This window comes from Uloborus diversus, chromosome 10, assembly GCF_026930045.1.
Source record: "Uloborus diversus isolate 005 chromosome 10, Udiv.v.3.1, whole genome shotgun sequence".
Lineage (NCBI taxonomy): Eukaryota > Metazoa > Arthropoda > Arachnida > Araneae > Uloboridae > Uloborus > Uloborus diversus.
Genome location: NC_072740.1, coordinates 89,618,925 through 89,646,211, shown reverse-complemented (window position 1 = coordinate 89,646,211; position 27,287 = coordinate 89,618,925). Strand labels below are relative to the sequence as shown.

At 32.4% G+C, this 27,287-nt stretch overlaps 1 long non-coding RNA gene across 1 annotated transcript; it reads right to left on the bottom strand.

The window, feature by feature from the left end:
* On the bottom strand, positions 1-26,871 carry LOC129231395 (uncharacterized). The gene is made up of 3 exons (XR_008581249.1): positions 26,734-26,871; positions 6,432-6,530; positions 1-127 (listed from the first exon to the last, which is right to left on the bottom strand). It is a non-coding gene; the product is annotated as an uncharacterized LOC129231395 (long non-coding RNA).
* Positions 26,872-27,287: the final 416 nt, after the last annotated feature.

Below are 27,287 nucleotides of genomic sequence, written 5' to 3'. Positions count from 1 at the left end.
TGAAGGAGGGTCAATTTAGAAACATTTAAACAAATCCTTCAAGACAATTTTATAAAAGATAATGCTTATGAATTATTCCAAAACTTACTTCTCTGAGGGTTTAATTTCTTCATCTTTGGTCGGGCACCTGAAATATTTAAATAAGTATTTAAAAGAATAAAAAGACAGCAAGGTACAAAGATATAATAAAAAATGAATTGCTGATATTAAACCTTTAAAGGGAAATTCTCTGTAAACTGCACAATTCTGTATAGGTAAAGGGTAAATTAAACATATAAAATTATCGAAGAGTAGACTTTCGCATCCCTTTTGACAATTTCCACATGCAGATGGTACAGTGCTCAAAAACGAATTCAAGACTTGATTTTTCAAATTTAATGTCTTGTCTTCTTTTATGGCTGATTCTAGCTAGAAGCAGTTTCAACTGAAATGGAGTGCTTCCCCCAGGGTTTTCTACCCCTTTTAAATTAATGTTTGATATGCCTTCCCAGCCCCTGAAGTTTTAGTAAAACATCATCAAAAAAGCAACCTTTCTTTTTGAAAGGTGAAGATTTACACAAATCTAGCTTTTAAACAAAGCTTTTAAAAGCAAATGTTTAAAAGCTTTTCGCCATTTAAAAAAATAACTGAAAAATGCTTGGATTTTGAATGCATACAGTATGCCAAAAAGTTTTAAAAACCACCTTTTCTATACAAAATGTTACTAAATGTGACTTTCTAATTGAATCAAATTCCCTTTTATCTAAAAGCATTCTGCTAATTTTTTTGGTCTGGGGAAAACATTAAAAATGTACGTGAGCGATTCCTCAACAACTGACCTGGTATTTTAATCTCCAAATTGGACGAAGTTTTATAGAGGTGTAGAGATTTCTTTAAAAATACCCCAAGCAAACTTTCAGCATCCTGATGATCTAAGATCTTTAAAAAAAAAAAGCACTTCAAAATGGTGGAACAGCTTTGTGAGACCAATTGCCAGGTTTAGGCTAAGGTTGCAGAAATTTTTATCACATTGTGAGCCTGAAAATTTGGGAGCTTAAAAAATGTTTGGCTGTTAATATATTTTCGGGAATTTTTGTGAAGCTCATTGTTGGGCTTAATGGATTTTGTTTAGCACAAATGTAAACTTGTGAAAAAGCAGGGAGTAGAAATTTATTCCTGGACTTCAAGCTGTCATAAATTCTGCACAGTAATAATTCAAAAGCTTGCATTTAGTTAGGCCAGGATATGTATGCAGTTTGTACAATTTCGAACTAAAATATGTTTCTGTGTTTGAACAATCAGCAGAAGTAACACTTTGCAGACATACCAATTTTTTTCCTCTTTATACAACATTTGAATGTGATAACCAGACACTTTGGTTTGAGTTCAAATAGTCATGTGAATAGTTTATGGAGAAAATCAATGCAAAAAGAAATGAAAACACTTGCTGGGACATTATTGGTAGTTAGGGAATTAAAGCTAAGTATCCTAAAATAATAAAATTATATATGGCTAAGAAGCCATGGCTGGTAACTGAAACAATTTGCGAGAGTTGATACCCTGTCATTAACAGGGTCATGTGTGAACAGGGCCATTCGTCTGTCACATTCGGGAAAATCAAACTTAATAGTTTCATTAATATCTGAATACTTTAATTGAACAGGAGCACATTTTTTAATCCTTAGAGTTGATACAAAGATACTCCTGACATAGTATTATTTTCATTAAATAACTTTGTTACTTGAAATTTAGTTTATTTGCATGTGTCACCTGCGGGACATCCTAAGTCAACCTCTTGTACTTTGCTATACGTGTTGCTTAATATTTTTACTCTATTAATATAGCAATGACAAAACTAATTGTACGTTTAGATAGCTAAGGCTCCAACGTAAAGAAAATGTACCTCATTTGTTGAGAAATAATAATTCAAAAGTTTGAAAAAAATTATGTATATGACCATTCCACTGAAAATGGTCATTTTGTACCATACGTAACTGCTCCTATGTTTCATAAAAAAAGAAATAATTTTAAAAAGTGATGAAAACTTTTTGGCTTACTTATGTGATTTCTTAAGAAAGAAAATTGTGTTCCCTTTTACGCTTTAAATCATTTTGAATGAAATGTATGAATGGGCACATGCAGAAAAAATGACAGTTTCCTGTGGAATGGCCAGATAGAAGATCACTAGATCGCCATAGAATTGCGAATGATATTGGTATAGCTGACATGAGAGCACTTACAGTGCTTAATGGTCTTCCAGCAAGTTAAAAATTTTTAAAAGCAGCTTAAATCAAAAAATAAGGCATTCCATATTTTTGCATTTATAATATATTTCAAAATCTGAGCAATTCCATGATAAGGTTAACCAGATGATCAAATTTTCAAAATTAAAATTTCTAAACAAATAAGGTATCATTTTAAAGGAAAAGAATTGTATATTTTGAAATGCCTGTCTAAAACTTGATGACTTCAGTTATAAATAAGTTACAGGAGGTTAAACCAAGGTTAACATTTTGAGTATTTTCCAAACCATATTTGGTGACTCTCAAAGAAGTTCTATTTTTTCCAAAAAATACATACCAATATTATGAATTGAGATGAATAACCATTTAAAGATACAATGTGTTGCTGGTGATGTTGCAAAAATGTGTCAAAATATAATTCATTTTGATTTGTAAAAGAATTCCTCTGGGGTAAATTAAGAGTTTTACGTCCGACACCAAAATTTGCAATTAATTATGCTGAGCCAATAATTTTAAAGCTACATACATGTATTTTTGGGTACAAAGCAAGATTTTCAATCTCATTGATGTAACCTATTTTAATTTTGTAATAAGTGAATATTTTTTATTAAAATCTAGGTGTTGGACGTTAAAAAATTTTTACGTCCGACACTGTTACATTCCTTTAAACAGCATATGTTTTCAACTGCGTTTCTCCTATTTTTGCCTTTAATTTCAAACTTAAAGCAAAACATGCATAAAAAACAACTTAGTGAGTTTATTGTATATACATATAGGGTTGAATAGGGTAAGTAGTACCCTTTATGAGAACAGTTCGTGCATATAAAGGTGTGTTGAACTAATGTAATACAGTTGATTAAGATCAATTTTGGCAAATTAGCCAAAATTATAAGTTGAAAAAGAAATTGGAAACACTAAATGACTGTGTCTATGTAATGTTGGCAAAGGAAGAACCATTATCAACATTAGTCCTACATAAATCTTAATGGTTTTCTTTGACATAAGTTTCCCAAATAACTAATCACCAGCTTTAGCAGTTTTTGTAGCTAAACTATAAATTCCTACTAAATCATCATAGTTGTTTTGTATTTCATTAATATAAATATTTCAACAGAGTTGCTTTTGATTTTTCAAATCCACACTGTTATTGGGAAACCACTTAGCCCTTAGTGTGGGGGACCTGTTATAGCGAAATTTAACGAGGTAAGTGGGACCCCCTCCTCTAAAGCAGTTATTAATAATATTTCAATCAAAAATTATGGTTGCAGTATGTTGTTAAGTTAAACTGCACATGAAGTTTTAATGATCATAAAAAAATAATAAATGCTAATCGGGAGACACTTCTTTGAAAAATGTTGCTTAAACTAGACAAAAAATATTTTTCAGATTTTTTTTTTGACTAAGTTCACTGACCTAGAAAAAGATTCCAAGAAACCCCCAAAAAATACAAAACCAATCACTGTGATGAACCATGACATGATCAATGTAAAAAAGCATAAAAACCTTATGCTTTTTTCAGTTTTAGGGGGGTGACCCACGTACCCCACTTCCCCCAACCAACCCTACTTTTGAATTTACTTCGTAAATTTTGCTTCAGTATATTTAACCTGTAATTTACATATTTATAACTCTAATCATTGTTCTGTATTTACATTTAAGAGCAATAGTTTACATCCAACACGAACAATTTACGTCCAAAACAGAAAATTTACGTCCGACACCAAGCTAATAATATTTTTTAAATATTTTTTTCTTTATAATATTATTTGAAAACTGTGAAATATGCTTCAATCATAAGTATACTTAAGAGTTAAGCTGTTTTTAAAATGAAAATGTAAGCCAAATCACAGACTTTTAATAATTTTTGTGTGAACCATCAATTTTACTATTTGTGTGTTCACGTCCGACACCAACTCTTTAAATTTTTTAAATTTATATTTTAGGAATCTATTTTGAAAAACTAACATGATTTTTCATTCAGTGGGATGAAGTAAGTATCTTGTAAATAAATTTAATCATTTTGGATCAGTTTATATTCGGTAAATGTAATTAAAACTGAGAATATTTTTTTCATTTTTTACGCCTGACACCATGGAATTGCCCATCTGTTTAAGCTTTAAAAAAAGGTCAACAGTTTTCAACAGACATGTCTGAGAGACTGAGGAAAAGAAGGAAAAAAACAGGAATTTCTGTTCACCAACACCAATACTGGAGACAGATTTCAGCCACAAAACCTTATGTTTATTGCAGGAGGTAATATGAGGTGAAAAAATAATACATTATACTGCAGAAGAAATTTCTTGAAAAGAAAACCTTAACATTGCAAATAAAGGTACAAATGATACATTGTGAATTAAGGTCCAATGGATATTTTTGATGGCCCGGATGAGCGGACCACTGTTAATTTCAAGCAATGTATTGGGGGAAGGAAGCACATGTAAACAATTTTTTTCACTTCTTAATTTTTCAGAAAATATTATGAATTTCTCAGAGCAAAAGTGTCTCCATGACTGAATAGTCTTTCTTTTATGCCCTGGAACTTTTTCAGATTTTTAAAAAATAATTTCTTTACTTATTGATTTTTTTAAAAAAATATCTTCAATCGTTCACATGTGCCCCTATAGGGGGCACACATAAACACGCCGAGGGAACTTATGACCACGATTGAAAAATGTAGGGCAAACATCATACTTAAATGAAAAACTCTTTAATATGAAACATTTAAGTATATATCAATTACATTGAAAGGTTTGCAACCCACACTTCGTTAGTTCAAATTGTTCTTTGTCAGTAACTGCCAATAAGGAAATATTTTTTCTGAACTATATAACTCTGCTAACTGCAAACTTTTAAAGTTTCCTAGCATGTTCTGATCACAAGAAAAATATTTAGAAGGCTAAACACTACAAAGAATATTTTATAATGTAACGTTAATTCTTGTTATATAGTGTGTTTCAGTTTCAAAAAGATTATGATCATAAATTTTAAAATTATTTTAAGCTTCAGTTCTTAGTCAAAGAAAAGCATCGTCTTTTTTTCTTCTAAATATTATACAACACTAAATTGTTGGCCAACTATTTAATAACAAAATAATTTAAAAAATAAAAAACAGTAATATAAACAATTAAAATTTAATAATAATGTAATAAAAATTAACAATAAATTTACAAACTGATTGCGGTAAAATCATTACAAATAACTTTTACACAATTTTAACACTTATAATAACCTTACACTAATATTAATATTATGGAGAGGATATGGGAACTGTTCACATGTGTCCCTACACGTTGTGTTCACAAGTACATCGTCATCTGCCTTAGAATTAATTTTCAAAAATCTTAATTAAATATAAAAATTTTAACCTTTTCATAAATTTACTTAACTGTCCCAGAGTTCCCACTCTTCCAGGAGATTACAAAATAGGACCTTTATGCGGCACTTTTTAAGGCACATTTTGAACAATATAGGACAACTTCATGCCAGTGCAGCAACAAGAAACTTTTCAAGGCAGAAAGAGTTTCGCTTATGAACACATATATAGAAACATACAGGTATACAGGTTGGACCTCGCTATAAGGTCACTACTCTTCGAAACTTTGTGAAAGTGACCTTTGCCCTTATAACAGAATCATATGCCTTTTTAACAATGAGCATGGATATAAATAGCAAAATCCTTTGTTAAATCTACTATGCTCCAAATTATCAGTTTATTAGGTTGTAGCTTTTTAGCATATTTCTTTACCATTTATTAAAGGTCGAAGGGTCAGTCAAATCCTTATAAATAGGGCCTTTGATCTACTTTTAAGGTTTTTGACAACTAAATATGGCCTTTAGAGAAGCCCCTACAAACAATACTTGAAAATAGGGCCTTTATATGGGCTTTTGAGGGCCCGTGGGAACCCTGCGTTCATATAATGGTTTGCAAACATAAAGTTTAGTTTATTAGTTAGTTCAAAATATGTTTGCACGTGAAGAAAAAATAACTAAAATCATATAAAACACCTGCAAAAACAAAGAAGTTGTCACCACAGAAACATAAACTGGCGTATTGCTCTAAAAGTTTGACCAAGAAGTAGGACTGGTACTGCTATAAATTGAGATTTTTTAAAGGTTTTTGCTTAACGTTATCCTAGTGAAACATACCATGTTCACATGTGCTCCCTGTTCCCCTATACGCAAAACATATTTTAAAAAAAAAATAATTACCCTTCTCCACTGCTGGATGAGGACGGTGAAGGGCTCTTGCTCTTCTTTTTCGGTACAGGATCATCAGTGCTAGATGTAACTTCATTTTTCTCATCATCCCTAAAAACACAATTTTTAAGCAAATTATTATCCAAAAGTATTGACTAAAATAAATCAAATGAAAGAAAGAGGACCTCAATCGAACCAAGCACAACGACCAGAGGTCTATTGTACTAGTCCCTAAATAGAAGACTTAAAAGAGACCTGTAGCTGAAGTAAAATTCAGCAAACAGCGAATGGGAATGTTCTGAATCACCCAAGGTTCGAGAAAATGACAACCCAGTGGCAGCAAATCGGGGGGGGGGGACAAGGAAGGGAACCCCCCCCCCCCACACACACACTCACTTTTTATGGTTAGTGTACTTATTTTATTTTCCAATTTCAAAACCAAAAATTGTAAAAAAGGCAGAAATGTCAAAATATTCAGAACATAATTATTTGTCTTACTTTGTTTATCTGTCTTTAAGAAACATTATTTAGCACAAGCAGTAACTTTTAGTTTATGTACTCATTATTTAGAAAATAGTAAATCAGTTCTTTTACTTAAACAAGACCTACTTGTTTAATGAAATTATTGTAACGTCTCAAAGTACTTTGGGGTACAAGGGCCCAGAGCACCAACATTTGGGATGCCCCAAATCTGCAGATAAAGCTTTTTAAAAATGGAACAAATTCAAATTGTACCATAGCACAAGCAAATATTAAGTCTAGGGGGAAAAATTCTACTTAAAATTACAACTTCTTTCACAGATCCCAAAACCACTCCAGGCTTAATATCATATTTAATAGCATTTTAAATGCTATATAAAAGAATTTTTTGATATGTCCTATTGCTACCAGGCAAAAGTTTGAGAACATCACTCATTATAACATTTTTTGTAATTTATAATGCAATGTAAGACGTTGCCACATTTAGGCTGAGCATCAAAATATTTTGTTAATATATAGTATGAGCTCCAAAGCAGAATATTTATGATGTTCTGCAACAGAAAATCATTTGACCAAAATTGTTCTGCAAGTTCTTCAAACATTGTACATGTAGAAATTTCACCTCTTCCACAAATCGGGATCCGAAAAACAAAACCGTTTCGTACAGGAGTAAGAAAAGGCAAATTTTATTTATTTGTTCAGTTCTCAGTCTTACTGCAGAATAGAGTGAAATCAAAATTTCCGGCACGCATACTTGATAGAAAATGCAAAATCTTGCACTACTATGTCTCCATTCTCAGCAGCCAGCACCTAAAAGTGCTGTCTCCTTTCCTACAAACATCGAATAATTTCTAGTTATTTGACACCAGTTCCAAGTACCTCATTTCATTAGAAAAAATAGGTTTCCTTAAAATAACAGCACATGGTGAATAGTAGGACCAAGAGATGGCGACACAAAGATGTTGATCAGAAATATTTTGCCTTCTTAAGGGGAGGTGGGGCACTTTGATCTGCTTTTTTACTGATCATTTTTCATCTCATCAAAAAACTTAATGAGCAATTTGATTTTTTACGATAAGTTTCACTAAACATTTCTCAACATTACATATTTTTTGGAAGTGTTGAATTGGTAAACTTTTTTTATGCTAATTTTTTAACGGAACCTTGTAAAATGGACCAAAGTGCCCCACGAGTGGGGCACGTTGGACCCCATAACTCAAACAACATTTGTTACAGTTTTAGTGATAAATACTATCAAATATTGTAAACACCTTATTCTCTTTTGTGTGTAGAGTGAAAAATATAAAGTTTAACGATCAATATAACATATTAAATTGATTTTAAGTGACAAATCATCTTTAATTAAAAATAGCAATAAGCATTCACCATTAGTACACAAGTATTTTTTAAAAATCAAAAGAAAATTCAATTATTGAATATTCATGAGACAATTAATGCAGATTCAAGTTAACTAAAGATGTGCTAAATGATATCTGGGAATATAAAAGTGCTACTTCCATAGCTTTGGAAGAAGCACTTTTATTGGACTGGGTTTTGGAAGGATAAGTCATACTAGTCGACCCGTGCGGAACTCCGCACTGTGCTTCGAATCGTTTCATAAGACATTTCGCTCTTTAAAATTTTCAAAGAAAGAACATTATGAAGAAGAACCGAAAAAAAGTAAGGGCAGAAGAGAACGCATGTAATTTAAAGACATCAGTAACAAAACCTCGTTAAATACAACGTTGTGATAATTTGATCATCGCTCACCTTTTGGTCATACATATTTTCAATGCAAACATAAATATCATTAAAAGTGTGGCTGAGTAGTGACTCGTGAAAAAGCAATAATTGTGCATGTGAAAAAACAGGTTGTGGCAAATACATTCCTGCCCATGTGAGCATCTGACGGGAAAAAAAGAAACATTAAAGAGATATTTATTGGCACGGATTCGAATTTGCGCCAGTCTGATTAACAACCCGACACCCCAACAAACCTAGTATGTGCGCCTTCCTTTTTGAAAGCTATTCATTGAAGGAATGCGTAGTAAAAAACAGCAAAAAAGCTTTTTGCCAAAAAAATAATAATAATAATAAGATCATGCTTCCATGTTTTGTCATTAACCAGCATGATACGATTTAAAATTATTCGTAAAGCATGGAATTTGAGTAAAGAATGACGAAGATCTCACGTAGCGATTAAAACAAACATTCTAGTGAAGTAATAAATTAGATTGAAAATAAGTGTTTTTATCTTTGAATATTGAACTATTTCACATAGAAGGTTGCTTTAACCGTTACGGCTTAAATGCCCGCACATGTTTCTCTTTTAATCGAACACTTAAAATTCAGAACCAAAACCAGTTGAATTGAGTCCGTTTTTTAAGTGTAATTTTTCGAACGTAGACAAAATGTTTTTTTTTTTTTTTCAGCAGAAAGCAGAGGAGTAGAAAATGATTTCTTGCTAATGAAGTTGATAATAATTTTAATGCTTTATATCGTATTAGCGCGAATAAAAAATTAAAGCTTTACTGGGTGAAACTCGTAGTTTTAATTTGGCGTAGTCTTTTTTCATTTTTACAAAAGGTCGAACATTGCTATTAGAAACATCTATATTTCAGCATACAATGAAAATGTTTTTCTGCGCAAAAAGGATTTCCTTTAGGTAATTTTAATACTTTTTTATGCTTACATTATGCTGAGTGGTCTGGATGTAGTCAAAGCTTAAAAAAAGGGAAAAACACCTTTCGATTAACAGTCAACTTATCCGAATGATAACTGCAGCCTGCATAAAGGAGTTAAAACACCAAGTAGCATTCCCACTGCATTTATTTTATTACGTGCATATGTTATGTGTACATGTAATGCGTAATACTAATATAAATTTGATATTATGTCGGACAGCCCAAGCTTGCCCGAAGTTCAGATAGTTTATAGCCGAACGCTCTACCGAAAAAAACTTATCAGTTTAACCGAACAACTAAGTCCGGTGCTTTTAAGCTTTATTAAAATATGAACACGAACACACACAGGCTTTTTTTTTTTTTTTGCCGAAAGCGACGTAAAAAATTGGAAAACTGCATTAGAACTTTACTGAAAAAAAAAAATCATAAGAACTGCAGGCATCAAGGTTTTGAAACAGCAAGGGGTGTTTTCGAAAACTTGATTTTTCGACCGTAAGTCTATTTTTCGTCATTAGCCATCCTGATAAGTTTTAAAATGAGAGGGGAATAATATATAAGATAAGATATTGAAGAAATTTTTTTTTTTTTTTTGAAAATTTTTACTATTTGTTACTGCAGGCTGCTTGAACCGTTATGACTTAGATGGTAGCATGTGTTCATCATTTAACAGCACGGTTAAAATACAAAATAAATTAAACTACGCTCTTTTTTAAGCGTAGCTTTTCGAATGTAGTAAAAATGTGATAAGCTATTTGTTTTTTTGCAAAAAGAAGAAAAAATATATATTTTATCCTTCAAATTGAGGTCGTAATTTTTTTATTTGTACAAAGAGTCAAAAACTCAATAGAAGAATATATATATCAATATACGATTTATTATTTTTTTCTGAACAAAAAACAATTCTATTGTCGTCTGAAATCTTAAACCTGTCACTTATATTTTCGCTTACATTATGCTTTAATTTTCTAACCAGAGCCAAAGCTTAAAAAGAAAAACGTACAATTCCGAAGTAATTTAGCACAAAGTCACTTCAAGTTTTCATATCCGCAAGGAGCGATTCCTTCTTACTTATTCTATTCCTTCATAGTTGTTATTCACATAATTAAGGGTTCATGTAATACGCGATATTTCTCTAATTCTTTGTTGCAGATTGTCTGGACGCGGGCCCGAACACGCGGTCTCCTGGTTACGAAGAGAACGCTCTGCCGATCAAGCTATTCAGCTCTGTCGGTCATAGCGCAAATTAAAGTTATAAGTTTAAGCGAAAACCTCATTCTGGTTCTTTAAAACAGGTTTTTCGGCTGAAAAAAACAATTTTTAGACCGTGGGTCTATTTTTCGTCAGTAGCCAGCACCATAAGCTTTAAAATAAGGCGTAAATCAAAGAAATCGATCAAGAATTGAGGAAAATCTGGCGTAGAAACCAAAAACAAGCTACAGAAATAATATATAAGGATGTTACTTTTACGTGAAGTTACATCAATATTTTTCGTTAGGGGGGAAAAGCTGTTTTTTTACTTCATTGCATTGCACGAAACAACTCTAAAAAGAAAAGAATCCTGTTATACTAATACCATATATTTTAAAGAAAAAGGTCAATAAAATTGACAGCTTTAAGTTAGAATATCTTTGTGTTCTAAAATCAAAATTAGATAATCTTAAGTAAAAGTATATTTTTGTATTTGCTTAATTGTTTGTTTCATTTTGTTTCCATGTAGAATGCTTGTTTAGCAAAAAACTGTTGTTTAATACAGGAACTTCATTATAGCACGTATTGCATATTTTATTCTTAGAAAACAATTGACTCCAAAAATTTGGAAGTATATTTGAAAATATAAATAGTAAAAAAGTGCAGATATGAAATAAATTTTTTGGTAAAATTAATTTAGTAAAATTTTTGTTAAACGATTATAAACTATATATTTGCTTTTTTCCCCTCTAAGTTTTTATTATTATTGTTTCGAAACATGTGTAACATGAAATGAATGTATAAAATATACAAACACTTAGAATATTGTTATAATTATTGAGATTTAAGAGAAAAAATAAGTTTTTTAATTAGGTGGGGTAGGCTGGTCCGGTCCAACTTTCCCCACAAAGAGTGGACCAACCTACACCACCTTTTTGGTCTGAAGAAGTGATGCCATAATTTTTTTCTTTTTGACAAAAAATGTAAACATTGCCCATTGTTGTGAACTACAAGAACTTACCTTTAGAAAGGAGTTCAATTTTTTTTTTCTGCAATCTTTATGAAAACCATTTTAAAAAAAAATTATTTTTCTGAAAATTACTCAGGACTACTGAAATAACACTTTTTGGAATACAATTTGTTCAATATAACTCTACCATGTGATTTCATTATAGGATTTGTAGGACCATAAGCGCTATTTGTTGGTCATAAAATAAGATAAAAAATATTAAAATAATTGAGACCGGTCCAACATGCCCTACTTCCCCCTATATAGCCAATGATTTACAGATTGGTGTTCCAGGTTCAATGATGAATGGTTAGAGAGCAAATAGGAGGAAATCTAAAAATTCATCACAAAGGCATGCAGAAAGGAAGGTATCTAAAAATGTGCCAAAAAAGCTTTGAGATGGGAGGGTACCCAGAAAAGTGTCTAATTTACTAAATATAAGATACAATGAAAACTTTCCCACGCAAAGTTCATTTCAAATATTTGGGAAGAACTCATAAGATTGCTGAAACAATATTCAGGAAATATTTGCTTGTTCTCAAAGCATAGTATTCTAGTATTCTTCAAATTTCAGTTATAAACAACATCAGCACTTGAAATCTGGTACACAAAGACCTGACAAATTTTAGAAGTGCACTAATCAGGTAATTTGACATACGTTAAAAAAAAGAATACATTCAGTCTGTAACAAAACTCATCACATTAAAAATATTTAAAATTCTGGGTTTTTTTTTTTTTTTTTTAGTTTTCAAAACTTGACTGTTTGCTATACAATTAATTCTGTGAAATGTCAGTTTTTAACCAAAAGGTGAATCAAAAGGTTACTGAAGTTACAACATTAGTTGATCATGAATACTATAAAATCTCAAGAACTTGGACAGGTTGTAAACCCTAAACTGATTGAGATTCTAAAAAATTATTTTACATACTTTCTTTAATGTATAGAAAGAGCAACAAAACTGGCAACGAAAGAGTGGTTGAAGGTTCTCTTTGAACTAAATGCAGAGCGATGGAAACAAGTGAACAAAAGAAAAATCACAATGTAAGCATAAGAGTCGCCAAAAGCTTTACATTTATTTGAGGCCGCAGAGGACATGGTATAGAATTCATTGCAAACATTGCAAACCATTTGGAGTCAAGCAATGTTTAAACTTCTAAATTTATTTAAACGAATAATAACAGAGATTTGCTTCGGACAAATTAGTTTTTGAATTCAAGTAGTGCAGATACACAATAATAATCCATATTTCTAAAACTTATAATTTTGCATGCATTTCAAACTATTCTTTAAAGTTTTTATTCACACTAAAATCAAAATTAGAAACATCTGCTAATGAATTCACTTAAGTACATTTAGTTTAGAAAATTATCAACTCAAAGAGTAATAGCACATACATACTGTACATTCAAAGTTATGAGTTCAAACAATAATGAACAAAGAACATTCGATAGAAAAGAAATTGAACAAGAAGAGAAAAAAAAAATTTAAAAATTATTTTTTAAAATATTCTTCATGATGACCGCATTTAAAATGATATAGTTAAACAATGTAGGTCATAAACATCCTATTAGAAACAAATTGCCAAGGAAAAAGTAGACTTGTGCAGTACAGATCAAAGAAAACGAGTACAAGAGGTTGCAAGGCATCCCTGGATTGAGAAAGACTGACCTCTCAGTAGAATTTACAATATTCTTCCTATTAGCCAATAGGAATTTTGTCAGTTATGAATTTATTTAGAACATTTTCCTGGTCTAACATATTTCTAAAGCGTTTTGAAATGTAAAGGTCCTGCCATCCTATCAAGCAGCATGTATAGAACTCGGACTTATAGAGGACGACAAACCTAAACTAAACTTATCTGATGCATGTAACTTTCTGTCTCCGCTTCTAAATACAGAGAATTATTTATAACTATTTAAACTTTTATGTTAACTTTTAGATTCTATTGCTTTATGAAAAACATTTGAAAAAATTTCTAAGCCAACTATTTATTGCAAGGCGAGCGTCAGCAGAAATATTATGATTGTTGTTTAATGTCAAACAATATAAACCAAAGCCTAGTTTAAATAAAAAGCAAAATTTGTCAATGAAGCAGCAACTCAATAGGAGACTTTTGTTTGCCACCACTGCAAGGAATTAACGAAAACAATTCAAGAAAAAAAAGATTGGTACATGAAAATCACAAATGTACATTTATGTTTATCGGCACTTCCGGTGGAAAAATTTAATAAATTCAACACTAGCCAAAGCCTGATCAATAAGCTTTTGCTATGTTTTTTTAAGGAACTACCAGGACTTTACTTTGGTGGAAAAACTGACCATCATTCCACATTTAATTACTTCGAAAATCTCCTTTAATAAGATCTGTATGTTCCACAAGAAAAAAAACAGGTAATTGGGAGAATTTCTTCAAAAGGGTGTCTCAAATTGTAGGACGAATGTTTGATGAGTCACTATTTGGCAATAGAAGGCGTAGAAAGAACCCTATAAGGCAGCGTTTCTTAAATTGTGCTCCGCGGAACGCCAGGGTTCTACGGAGCTCTCTCAAAGGTTCCATGAGCAGGCCCGGACTGGCCATAGACTTGACCGGGACTTTTCCCGGTGCGCCCTCTCGAAAGGCGCCCTTCTGTTCTTTTCTTTTTTCCAAAACAATGTTGTAGCAAAATGGAAATAAATTATGTAGAACCAAGAAGTGATTTTGCATGAGAATATTTTCACATGCAAAAGCAATGTTCTTCTTATTTATATAAACTTTCCCTTTCATTACCCTCATATAGGCAATTAATCCCCTCTCCTTTCGTAAATGGTCTGCTCCCAGGGCATCGTTTGTGACTTATCTTCTGCTCCAAGTTTCAGTTCTGAGGACAAAAGCAGACCCATGGTGTTTCTTCAATAAAAAAGGGATGTGAGGGGGAACGCAACAGCACATATCTATGGTCAAGTATACGAGAATGGTTTGATTTATTGACTGTACTTAAGTTGCTGTAAAAGAGCGTATAGCATGACTCCCTGTTCTGCTAACGATCATCCCTGCAATAGAAGCAAGTAAGAAGACAAATAATGTTAATTTTTGAAATCTGCGCATTAAAAATAGTGTAATGTAGAAATAAGCCGCATAAAAGTAATATTTTAGTGGATGGATGAACACGATGACAGATGTCGAATTTTTCGTCGCTTCACAAAAAAACTATTAGGACAGGACTGTACGGTGATTCCTAGATTTTTCAGAGTCAAGGCGCCCTTTTTCGAACTAAGATTTTTGCATGGCGCCCTTCCCAAAATAAAAGTATGACTTGTAACTGACAGTCAAAAATAAATACGAGTCGTGTATCTGCTTTGAATAGCTCTTATTTATCCTGTAGAGGCTCTGTAAAAAATAGAAAAAAGTTTCACAAATAAGTCTAAATTAGTTGAGAAAAAATACCTAATTTTTGATGTGATCCTAGGAGTACTGCAGGGCTCCCCAGGGCACATTTGGGGAATTATTGAACGAAACAATAAAGATGCCGAACAGTTTTAAAGATAAAACATTTTTCGATTTTAAACTAAATTTTGTCAATTAAAATCATAACAAAAGTTCAAGATCTTTACCGTTGACAAGCTTTGTATTCAAAACATATTCCAGTTTTTTTAACTGGATTTAATTCCTTCACTGTCTTTTTAGCCAGAGGTGTGCACAGAGAAAGGGGGTCATGGCATAGCCTTCGGCATTGAAATTGTTAGGGGTTAACTTAAGCTATTTTTTAAGTCTCATTTTGGGGGTCACGTTCTCGGGAGGGGGGCGCTGCGTAGCATTTGGAGGAAGTTCATCATTGCCCTAGCGGTGGGGGGGGGGGCATAAAATTATTATTACATTTTATGCTGCCTTTATATCATTTTCGGAAGTTTTTTAATCTGTGTTTTCCCTCACATGAAGCTCCAAACCCCCTCCCCCCCGCTATCCTGCTGACTTCTGAAGGTTATTATTAATAAACTTTGTATCAATGAAACAATACAGTTCACTATGAGCGAAACGAGGTTTGAGTTTGAAGAAGGAATTTACAACGATGTTGTTAATAAGTAAAACGCAAAGCTGTTACTAGTGACGTCGCGCAGGGGGGGGGGGAGTTGTCCGCCTAGGGTTTGAGTGTCTGGGGGGGTGATAATGTTAATTTTTGAAATCTGCGCATTAAAAATAGTGTAATGTAGAAATAAGCCGCATAAAAGTAATATTTTAGTGGATGGATGAACACGATGACAGATGTCGAATTTTTCGTCGCTTCACAAAAAAACTATTAGGACAGGACTGTACGGTGATTCCTAGATTTTTCAGAGTCAAGGCGCCCTTTTTCGAACTAAGATTTTTGCATGGCGCCCTTCCCAAAATAAAAGTATGACTTGTAACTGACAGTCAAAAATAAATACGAGTCGTGTATCTGCTTTGAATAGCTCTTATTTATCCTGTAGAGGCTCTGTAAAAAATAGAAAAAAGTTTCACAAATAAGTCTAAATTAGTTGAGAAAAAATACCTAATTTTTGATGTGATCCTAGGAGTACTGCAGGGCTCCCCAGGGCACATTTGGGGAATTATTGAACGAAACAATAAAGATGCCGAACAGTTTTAAAGATAAAACATTTTTCGATTTTAAACTAAATTTTGTCAATTAAAATCATAACAAAAGTTCAAGATCTTTACCGTTGACAAACTTTGTATTCAAAACATATTCCAGTTTTTTTAACTGGATTTAATTCCTTCACTGTCTTTTTAGCCAGAGGTGTGCACAGAGAAAGGGGGTCATGGCATAGCCTTCGGCATTGAAATTGTTAGGGGTTAACTTAAGCTATTTTTTAAGTCTCATTTTGGGGGTCACGTTCTCGGGAGGGGGGCGCTGCGTAGCATTTGGAGGAAGTTCATCATTGCCCTAGCGGTGGGGGGGGGGGCATAAAATTATTATTACATTTTATGCTGCCTTTATATCATTTTCGGAAGTTTTTTGATCTGTGTTTTCCCTCACATGAAGCTCCAAACCCCCTCCCCCCCGCTATCCTGCTGACTTCTGAAGGTTATTATTAATAAACTTTGTATCAATGAAACAATACAGTTCACTATGAGCGAAACGAGGTTTGAGTTTGAAGAAGGAATTTACAATGATGTTGTTAATAAGTAAAACGCAAAGCTGTTACTAGTGACGTCGCGCAGGGGGGGGGGAGTTGTCCGCCTAGGGTTTGAGTGTCTGGGGGGGGTGATACCCAAAGTGGAATTGCAAGTTTTTGAAAGAAATGAAGCTGAAATGCATTTTTAAGACTTCTAATTTGGAAATTTTACACGTGGTGGGACTGACCGGACCCCAATATTTCCCACGCCACACCATGAAATCAATACATACTACTATACTCAGAATTAGGTTCATATTGTCAATACTTAGAAATAGTAGTGACCTCTTATAACAAAAAACTGAAAACCCATCATCTTTCCCTGTGTGTGAGATACGTTTAAAGTAATTACGGGTCAAAAAATTTCACAGACCCCCTAACTTTTTTGATCTCTTGACGCACATATGCGTCTAGGGCAAGTTACATAAAAAGCATTCATAGTTTTTATTTGCCTTTTGTATATTATCCCACATAAAATTTTGTTTTTCACAAATATAGTTGTTTTTGAAAATTGTAAGATTTTCATGTTTACATAGAATTGGAAAACTTTTTTATTTTGTGTTTGGAGGGAGAGATGGGTGTGCCACATCACTAATTACCGCTCCGAGTGTCACCCGTGCAAGGTACGCCACTGGTATTACAAGCAGAGCCGTGTCCAAGGGGAGGGTTTTAGGGGCTAAACCCCTCCCATTGAAAAAAAAAAAAGGTATGTCAAATGAAGAAAACGATTGACTTAAATTAACTTTAATGTGAAAGCCTGTGTTTAACGTCCCCCCCTTTCTCTTTGAAGTTTTTCTGTAATTTTAACTCAGTAATTCTGTATTTTTCCCCCCTCTAATTCAGGACCTAACGCTTGCATTTCTTTCTTCTTTCATAACTTAAAATCTTTTGCGTAACATTCAAATGTTATGTAATTTACAACTGTTAGAGCTTTGCCGACTGAAATAATATTTTGGAAAAACTGTGGTGATAGAACCGTTGAATTATCTACCAATACAAAGCATTAATATTGCTTATTGTAAGGAGATAATGATGAATTTGGCATATGTTGCAGCTATGAAGATGTGTTAGTGATTGTGTTTAGTAATGTAATTTGCATCTACTATACGCTCCTTCTAAGCATTATTTCAGAACATAAAATCTGATATGCATTCTCTTACATAAACAGAATTCGTGGGGAGTTTTTAATACTTGTTGCACTAAACCGCACAGTTAACAGATTTAATTAAAAAGAAACAAACAAGGTTTGATAAAAGTGAACCTGAAAAATGAAGGAATACTTTGGTCACTTGAGCAGCCAGAATTATTCTTCTAGGGGAAGGGGGGGGGGTACAGCAGTACTTACAGGTGTATAAACGCTATACTGGGATAAATAATTTGTAGTAAAACTAATAAAGGTTGTTAGGAATTGAATTCCCCCCCCCCCCCCCCAGGTAAGAACCCCTCCCTTTATGAAAACCTGGACACGGGCCTGATTACAAGTATTAATAAGCGTCAAGAAAGACTGTGTTAGAAATGTAATATGAGAAATATCGAAGTAACCTTATTCGTTTTCTATCTGTAGTTAGTTTTTTCACATATCAAGATAGTTATAAAGCCTAAAAAATAAAGAGCACTTTTTTTTCAAAGAATAAAAGCTAAAGATTCTAACCATAAAGCATTTTATGAGGGTCTTTCGAAGCATTCTTGTACTGTAACAAGAGCTTTTGACTAACTATCTTATGGTAAGCAGAAAAAAGGGAGCATTCATGTAGACCACACACTTGTTTTATAGCTTTAAATGACGCCTTTCAAGATGCTTTTTACGGATAAGGATCTGCGATGCTTGGGGATTCGTAGCAAGGGGTTTCTACTGGACAAAGGAGGACAACTATCATAAATTTTATCCAGTTAGATGACAGAGAAAGAGGTCCGATTGCTATTATTTACATGAGTCGAAGAGTCATTTGGATCAGAGTAATTTTGAAGCGGCAGCAAAATTGGATATATGAAGTCAAGGAGCTTTTCAACAGTAGGTTACTCGTTTCAGTTTTCATTTTATTTTTATTGCGAAAATATTTTCTTTCGTGTATAATCTTAAAATATAGAATTACGATCTAAGATTCAGAATTAACTGTAACATGATCTATGAGAGGCGAAACGACTAATACATGACATTGCAAAATATTCGACGTTACATATAGTTATGAAAACAACATACTTAGATAAGTTGAAAGATAAAATTTAAGTGTCTTGTGTTATCAATTGAAAACTATTATTTTATAAAGTAAAAAAGATTAAGATCAAGCCTGTCCATGAACTGTTTTTTTTTCATTTTCCCTCTCTTTAAAATATAATTGGTTCATTTTATGACGGCTCTTTGTAGGTCGCGTCAGTTTTTAAAAACAAAATTTTACACTCAAAAAGTTTCCGAAACTTTAAGACAACAATGCCATGAAAATGAATGTAAACGTTTAAAATGTTCGTTTGCTATATATATATACTTAAAAAATATAACACTTAGGACAGCGAGAATTTCTGAAATGGATTTTCAGAAATTAGATACTGATTTAAGAATGTGGAGGAAAAAATATCATCGCGAAAAACCCTCCTGTTTTCTTATACTGCGGAACAAAAAATTTGTAATTTTAATTTTACTTCGAAAAAAATAAGGAATTCTTAACTAAAAAATGGAGGCAAGAGGAAAATTGGACATGGTCAAGAAATTTATTTGTTCTTCTTTTAAACTAAAATCTGAGTTTTCTTGCAAAAGTTTTATTAATTAATTCATTTATTCCTTATAATGGTCACAAACAATAATAGTAATTTTAAATGTATATCCATACATAAAAAATGATTTCTCGAATAATTGAATTTCGAGCTTTTCCCAATATTTTCAGTGTTATCAAAACGATATTATTTATTACGTACTGCAAAGAGGCAATCAGGTGCACTGGATGAGTTAGAGTTCGATTGGTGGTATTTTCTTGTAACTTTCCCCCAAGATATTTCCTATGACATGATCATGTTACTTATAAATAAATAAATAAATATAGGATTTGAAAAAAAAATCAGACTTTAAAATTAGACTTGAATTACTCTAAATACTTATGTTTTATTTACAAAAAATATGCATTGCAAACATTAAGAAAAAAACATGATATTTTAACTCATTTTCATGGTAGCAGTTACTTTATAGCATACATAAGCCGATTTCATTATAAATGCATAATTCGTATCAAATTTAACGCTTGAGATACAGAAAAACAATAGCATAGCTTGTAGCTACTGTAAGAACAGAACAAATGCGTAAACATAACTCGAATAATCTCTTGATTTTGGGAGCTGAAATTAATTAATCACTAGGGTCGTGTCTCATGTTATATCCACACTAAATTCTTCATCTTAATTACTCTTTATTAATTTTCATTTTTGATAGATTATAATATTTCTTGATTTACCCAATTTGTAAAATCAAGTTTTCCCTTCATGACTGAATGCCTTTTTTGTATTGCTATTCATCCAAAAACATACCTTTTTTTTTAACTACATTTATAGAAACTAGTAATAACCAGATATTCATTACCACTCGCTCCTATTCTCGAAATAATTGCATAACTAAAATGCTTTAAAAGAGCACCATGCAGAGATGCAAAGATTTTTAACAATCCAAAGAAAAAAAATTACAGATGAAATGATATTTTTAATTTATTCTTTTTCAGTTTTGAACTTTAGCACAATAAATAAAGCGGATTTTTTTTTTTTTTTTAACAGTCTTTGAAAACAGACAACAGTTTGAAACGTCATGTGTATCTCTTTAATTTTAAATTGTAGAAGCATTTTGTCGAAAATGACAAACTAGCATATGCGGGAAAAAAAGAAAAAAAAAAAAACAACCTTGGGCATGAATATCGATTGCACGGAGAACCTCGTCAGCTTAAGGAATCGAGAAATACATGTAACAAAATGACAGCGTCATGTTTTAAAACAACCAGCAGACACCAGTGAAAAAAAATTCAATCGACAACACAAAAAAAAAGTATCACTGCAAGAGATGTTGTCACTTAATGCTAGTGAATGATGCATTTCAGAAGAAAGACGAACAAGCAAAGAATTTTCGGAAGAAGTGTCTGTTGAGAAATATTTAGCAAAACATCTCATTCTTCGAAACTAGAAATTATCCCCCTCCCAATTGCCCCCCCCGACGTTATTCAAATTTTCAGAGGGTATTTTGGTGGTCTTTCCTCTTTTTTTAGGGGGGGGGCTTTTTTCAAGGGAGTGATCATTAATATTTAAGGGGATGTGCCAACACTCTTTGGAGGGAGGGGGGAGGTCTCTCCTATAATTTTTGAACTTTCGAAAAATATGACTTTTTGTTTGGACATTTTCTGCAACAAAAAAAGGGCTTCATTTGCTTCCCAATGACTTTTTATCCTTTTAAAAAGTCTGTACTAAAACTTAATTTCTTAGATATTATGGAGGCTCAGTCGGCGCCCTTCAACTCGGCTTTCCCGCGCCCTGTCGATCACCCAGTCCGGCCCTGTCCATGAGACTTGCAAATTTTCTTTTCACACCTTTCAAATTTGTTCTTTAAAAAATCGATAAAACTAACACTTCTTCAAAATTAAAAATAAATTTACTTTTACTTTTGTATACTAATCTGAGTGGTATTATCCATCAGAGTTAGTCACTATAGGAGTAATTTTATTTGTTACCTTCAATAATGCAAATTTTAGATCAAAAATAGTCCAAAATTGTGCCTTTAAGATTTCAACTTCATAATTTTTCCTAGATCAATTCCAAAACACCTCCTTCTCACCAGTGGCGAATCTAGGGGGGCCACTTTGAGGCTGCAGCCGCCCCTAGACCAGAACTAAGGGGGTTCTTTTTTTTTTTACAGCGGTAGCACTAAAGCAGAAAAAATTGGAGCTAAATCAAACTAACAGAGGGGTTAGTTTGCCCTAAAGGCGCTTTTAGGGTGGTAACTTACTACAAAATACTTTAGCTTTGCCATCAATCTTTGAGTTGAACCGCACCATCACTGCGGTCGCTCATCTGGTTTGCTAATTCTGCTTTAGCTACCAGTTTGTTTGGCTCTCTTGGCTCCCTTAAGAGGTTTTTCGCCTCCAGCTCATGTGATTCCTAGTCCAGGCTGATGAGTGCTAAAAGCACGAAACTGCAGTCCTCGGATGGAATAACTGAGCTGGCGGTGTATTTTAAGTATTTCTGCCTTAGCCCTGGCTTTAGGGCGGTAACTTACTACAAAATATTGTCCATAATGTTTTATCTCCCCACCACAGTTTTTTTTCTTTTCCTTACTCCACATGTTTGGCAAATATGTTGCTGATCATTAATTATAATCATCATGTAGACCTATTAAAACGTCATTCTAAAATTATTTTACGGTGCTAAATTTTTCTTTTGTATGACATTTCTATACTTTTGGTGCTTTCATTTTGAAAAAATATGATCTCTTTGCATCTAATAAGAGAGACTACTCATTTTTAATGCTTACAACATTTGTTATCAGGAAAATAAAGGAAATATCTTTTAATTTATATTAAAATCATATTTTGGAATTTTCAAGTAAAATACTTCGTGACAGTTGAAAAGTTAAACACTGAATTGTTGGTTTAATTTTATGTTTGCTTCAACTCTGATGATAGATACTAACAATATGTTTACAGTAAGTAGACTTTCAAAATGCAATTCAAAAATAATTTTTCTGAAACAAATTCTTTGATTTACTAATTTTATACTTTTCAAGTCTTCACTTTGAATATCGCGATCTCTTTGCACCCACTATGAGAATGGGATTTTTCTAATTTTTGATGTTTATTTTACTTTGTTAAAAGGCAAACTAATAAACTTTATTTTTATTTGTACTTAAATCATAAAATTGAAAAGATTTAAATGAAAATCCATGCTCTTTAAGACTGTGATATGTCAAAAAGTTAAATGCTGAAACACTGCCTGAATTTTATTTTTGTTTCAATTATTTTAAGTTTTAATGAAACACATAATGTTGTTAATACTTTTAGTACAAGAGTAAAATTTAGCATTATGTGGAAAAGTGTATAGATATTGATATATCTGGGGTGCTCGTCTCTAGAACTGATGCCCCCTCCCCCTCCAAATACTATCAAGACCCTTAAGAATATTTTCTCCAGAAAAGAAAAAATACCCTCAAACACCCACTTAAAAATTTCAAATTAAAAATCCTCCCTCTGAATACATTATTTTTAGCTTTTTTTTTCTTCAAAATTATTTGATTTTTCACAAAAACAGATACAAATCCTGGACAAACCCTGGAAATTCTCTCTCCTTACCTAACCCAAAAATTGAAATTTTTAGTCAGTTGCCATTGTACAGTTCTAAATTAGCAGCTACTACTTTTTTACTGGCCACTGTGTTCAAGATCATATTTTTTTAATTTTAAAACAATAAAGAAATCTTCATCCCCACCATACATAATCACAATATTTTAAGAAACTCTTGCGTTTTAGTATCCATTCCATGAATCTATGAACATATTTATGAGGAAGAGCCTAAAACGAACTGGAATAACATTGCCATGAGCAGCGTTAGTACAGTTTGCATTTCTGCCTCAAGGTGTGTATAGTGCAGCTCATTGTTAATTCAGTGTGTCTTGTGTTGCTGACCTGGCTTGTTCTGGTCATCTGCAGCAGTTGAGGAACTAGACTATTGGTTTGTGAGGGGAACTTTATCAGAAATTTTATTTAATGGGGAGGGGGGGAATCAAGAGGAATAAATGAAATTACTCATTTCAGAAAATTGAACTAACCATTAAGCTTGTGTTTCACAACTTATCCTGTATTTGCTAATATGAATTTTAAATGCATTAAAATTTGAATTAATTAAGTCTGAGTTCTCAGATGAAAATTATAAAAATCCTTTTTTCACTGTTGTGTTTAAACAAAATATTAAATGGCAGATATTAAATACAATAATTCACTCTACATTGAAAATAAAACTCAACATCACCAACTAAATACAAAATACCGCTGAAACAGAATTCAACTTCAAAGAGAGAGATCCAGTAAAACGATTAATAGAAAAGTTAGATTCTTAGGCTTAATCCCTTCATGGTCAAGTTTACCATGTTAGTTATGATGCTTTAAAAAGTAAAAACAGAGCTTGAATGGAGGACTAAATTTTAAAAACACAGGCACTGCTTTTGGATTGGACAAAGCAATTAAGCATATCAATAGGGTCATGCCCGGATCTATAAATCTTGTGACCCCCTGCAGAAAATCAGCAGGGCCCCTAACCGCCTAGTGGTTTGTTCACCCCCAATAATTAATTTTTAGAACAGAGATTGTTTGTTTTTAACTGTTTCAATATTTCCACCTATATTTTGAATTCATTAGTTTGAATCTTTTTTTTTTTCTTAATTCCTTTTTATTATTTTAAGATTATTTCATTATTGTATAGGTACAGTGCAGAACCTTTTATCCGGGAACCAAAAAACCCGGAAACTAGAAAACCAACAACTTTTTGTCGATTTTAACGCCATTTTTAAAAAATACGCATTTTTGGCAATGTTTGGAAAATTAAGCATTTGTTTTTAAATAACTAAAAGAGTATGAACGTTTTCTTCATAAATGCCATATTACTCAAGTATAACTTGGGAAAATGTTTACAAAAACAAACTTCAAAGAGTTAGCCTTTACCCATGGCAAAATTACCGAAATATGTTCTAGAATAAAAAAGTGCACTCGTGAGTCTGAAATTTTAGTGTTTTATTCCAACTGAAAACTAAAGAAATGAATATTGTTGCATTCTAATGCAATATTTTATTGAACGGCCTTAAATTAAAGTCGTTTCGAGTGTAAGTGACATCACAAAAGTGCAGGAAATGCCGAAAACCAGGTTCGCAAATTTTTGGGAGTTGATTATGAAATCTAGAAATGTTAAATACAAGGACTCATAAATCAAATTCCTATTGCTATTAACTTAATGCAAAAGCAATAGTTATCAATAACTACCATTATTCCAAACACAAAACCTTTATTAAAGTTTTAAAAAAAAAATTAAAAAAAATGCGTTCATGAAAACAAATTATTTCATACACTATAGTAGAAAAATTGCTCATTTACATTCAAAAACTTGTTTCTTGCCTTTCCCTTTAATTTCTCTCATTTTAAAACATTGAAAAGTGGTGTTTCTTTTTTAAACTGAATGTGGGGGTCTCAGGTTTTATGAATAACTTAAGTTTTTGGGTGCTTAAACTTATTCTCTCACTAGTAGTTTGGACTGTTTTCTTCTTATTTTAATATCTATTATAGTAATTTAAGTTTTACAAACAATTGGCCAATAGTGCTTTTTAACAATCCAGAAAACCCAGAAATTCAGATTCCCGGGATAGCGATGGTCCCGAACGTCCCGGATAATTGGTTCTCTACTGTACTTAACTTTTACCTGTATAAGTACTTCCAGGTACTAATGTGTATTTTGAGTCCTGATTTTTAGAAACTAATTTTATGTATAAGGTATGTAAGCAAGAAAACAAGGCTCCCATAACTCTGCATTGTTGGGAAGGATGCAGAAATTTCAACCTTTCAGTTAAATTTTTGTTTTAACCTTTAAAATTTTTAGAACTGGCACGAGTCTGATCATGATATTTTTTAACTTTGGGTAATCTTAACAACTCTCTGATATAAAATATGTTTTTTATATTTAAAAAATTTAATTCAAATTCATATTTTGATGACTTAGTAAATTATTTCTAAACATTTAGATTTGCTGATGTTCTCACATAATATGTGTTGGGTTCCTATTTTTTCTTAAATTTGAACTAAAACATTATAAAAATATCTTTAACTTTTAAAATTTGAGTACAGGATCATTTAATTAATTTTATTTTTTGATTCTTGAGCCATGAGTTTGTCAGTGCTGTTTGCCCTTCGCACTGTGGGGTCTGCGGGTATAATTAAACTTTCATTTTATACTAAAAATGTCATCATGAACAATTTTTTTTAACAATGGTTATAATTCTCAACACAGGATGAGAAGTAATCGGTAATTAATAATTGTAAACTACTTTTTATATGATTGTACTATGTTATCGAAGAAAACAGAAGTAGTTCTGATACGCTTTATACGTTATGAAAGAAAACGGAAGAACTTTTAAAATGGTTGTACAATGTTGCAAAGGAAAACAGAAGTACTGTTTTCATCTGCTGTCATACGCTAGAACTCTGTTGTGAAGGAACAATTAGAAATATTCTGATAGTCAAAAAAAAAAAGCTATTGATATATTTCAATGATACACCACAGTAATGCACATAATCTGCAAAAATAACAATCAATGTATGAAAAAAATAATTATTTCTGAAACATCTTTTTTGTTTCAAATCATTATAATGACTTCCAAATGTGTCCTAAGCTTAAAATACTTTCAGTTTCTACAACTGATTTTAATCAGTGGTTTTTTGAAAACAATCTTAAATAAAATATCAATTCAAATCAAGTTTGAATTTTTCTTACATAATTTCTGAACATTATTGGATTCTTTTCCTCACATAAATCGCAATATGCTCATACACGTATGTTCATTGCATAACACATCAGAACATTTGCGTTTGCTAACTTTACATCTTATCCTTCAAAGGCAAAATACAATCTTAAATGAATTAATGAACTACTTGTTTCTGAATAATAAATATAAGTTTACAGAAAGCAGTACTTTCATAATATTTGTTTCATCCATAATTCACAGAAAACTCATGCCGCACAGATCAGAACAATGAAAAACCGAAGTTTTAAAAGAAAACAAGAAATCAAATTCCGAAACCTCGGAATTCGTTGAATACTCACATTTCCATCATTTTTATACAGTGATCAATCAAATTTCGAAGACTAAAAAAAATATCACAACAAATATCGTATCCGAAAAACACCGCTTCAAATGACACTACACATAAGCATAGAACTACGTCTTTTCAGGTTGGTGGTCCAGGCACGACTGAGTTACTAACCGCACAACACAGTGAATTCTCAACTCATCTTTACCTACCTAGCGGCGTACAGATGAAACTTTAGAGAACTGTCATAGCCTACGAGGATCTGCTGTTATCAGGGAATTTCGCCGGTAGATGGCATTTATAGCGAGGCCAATAAAGCTCTCTGACAGGTAAACGCTATGTGTTTTGGAGTGTCAAACTTATTAGATCTCCAGTGGCGTAGCGTGGGGGGGGAGGGGGGGGGCAAAGGAGGCTTTTGCCCCGGGCGGCACTTTGCTAGGGGTCTTCTGTAACACTACATTAACATCGAAAAGGCTTTTTTTATATATATTAAGGCGGCGCTTTGCTAGGGATGTATCACTAAATCAACATCAAAATGTTTTTTCTTTTTATTCTTCAGTTCTAACT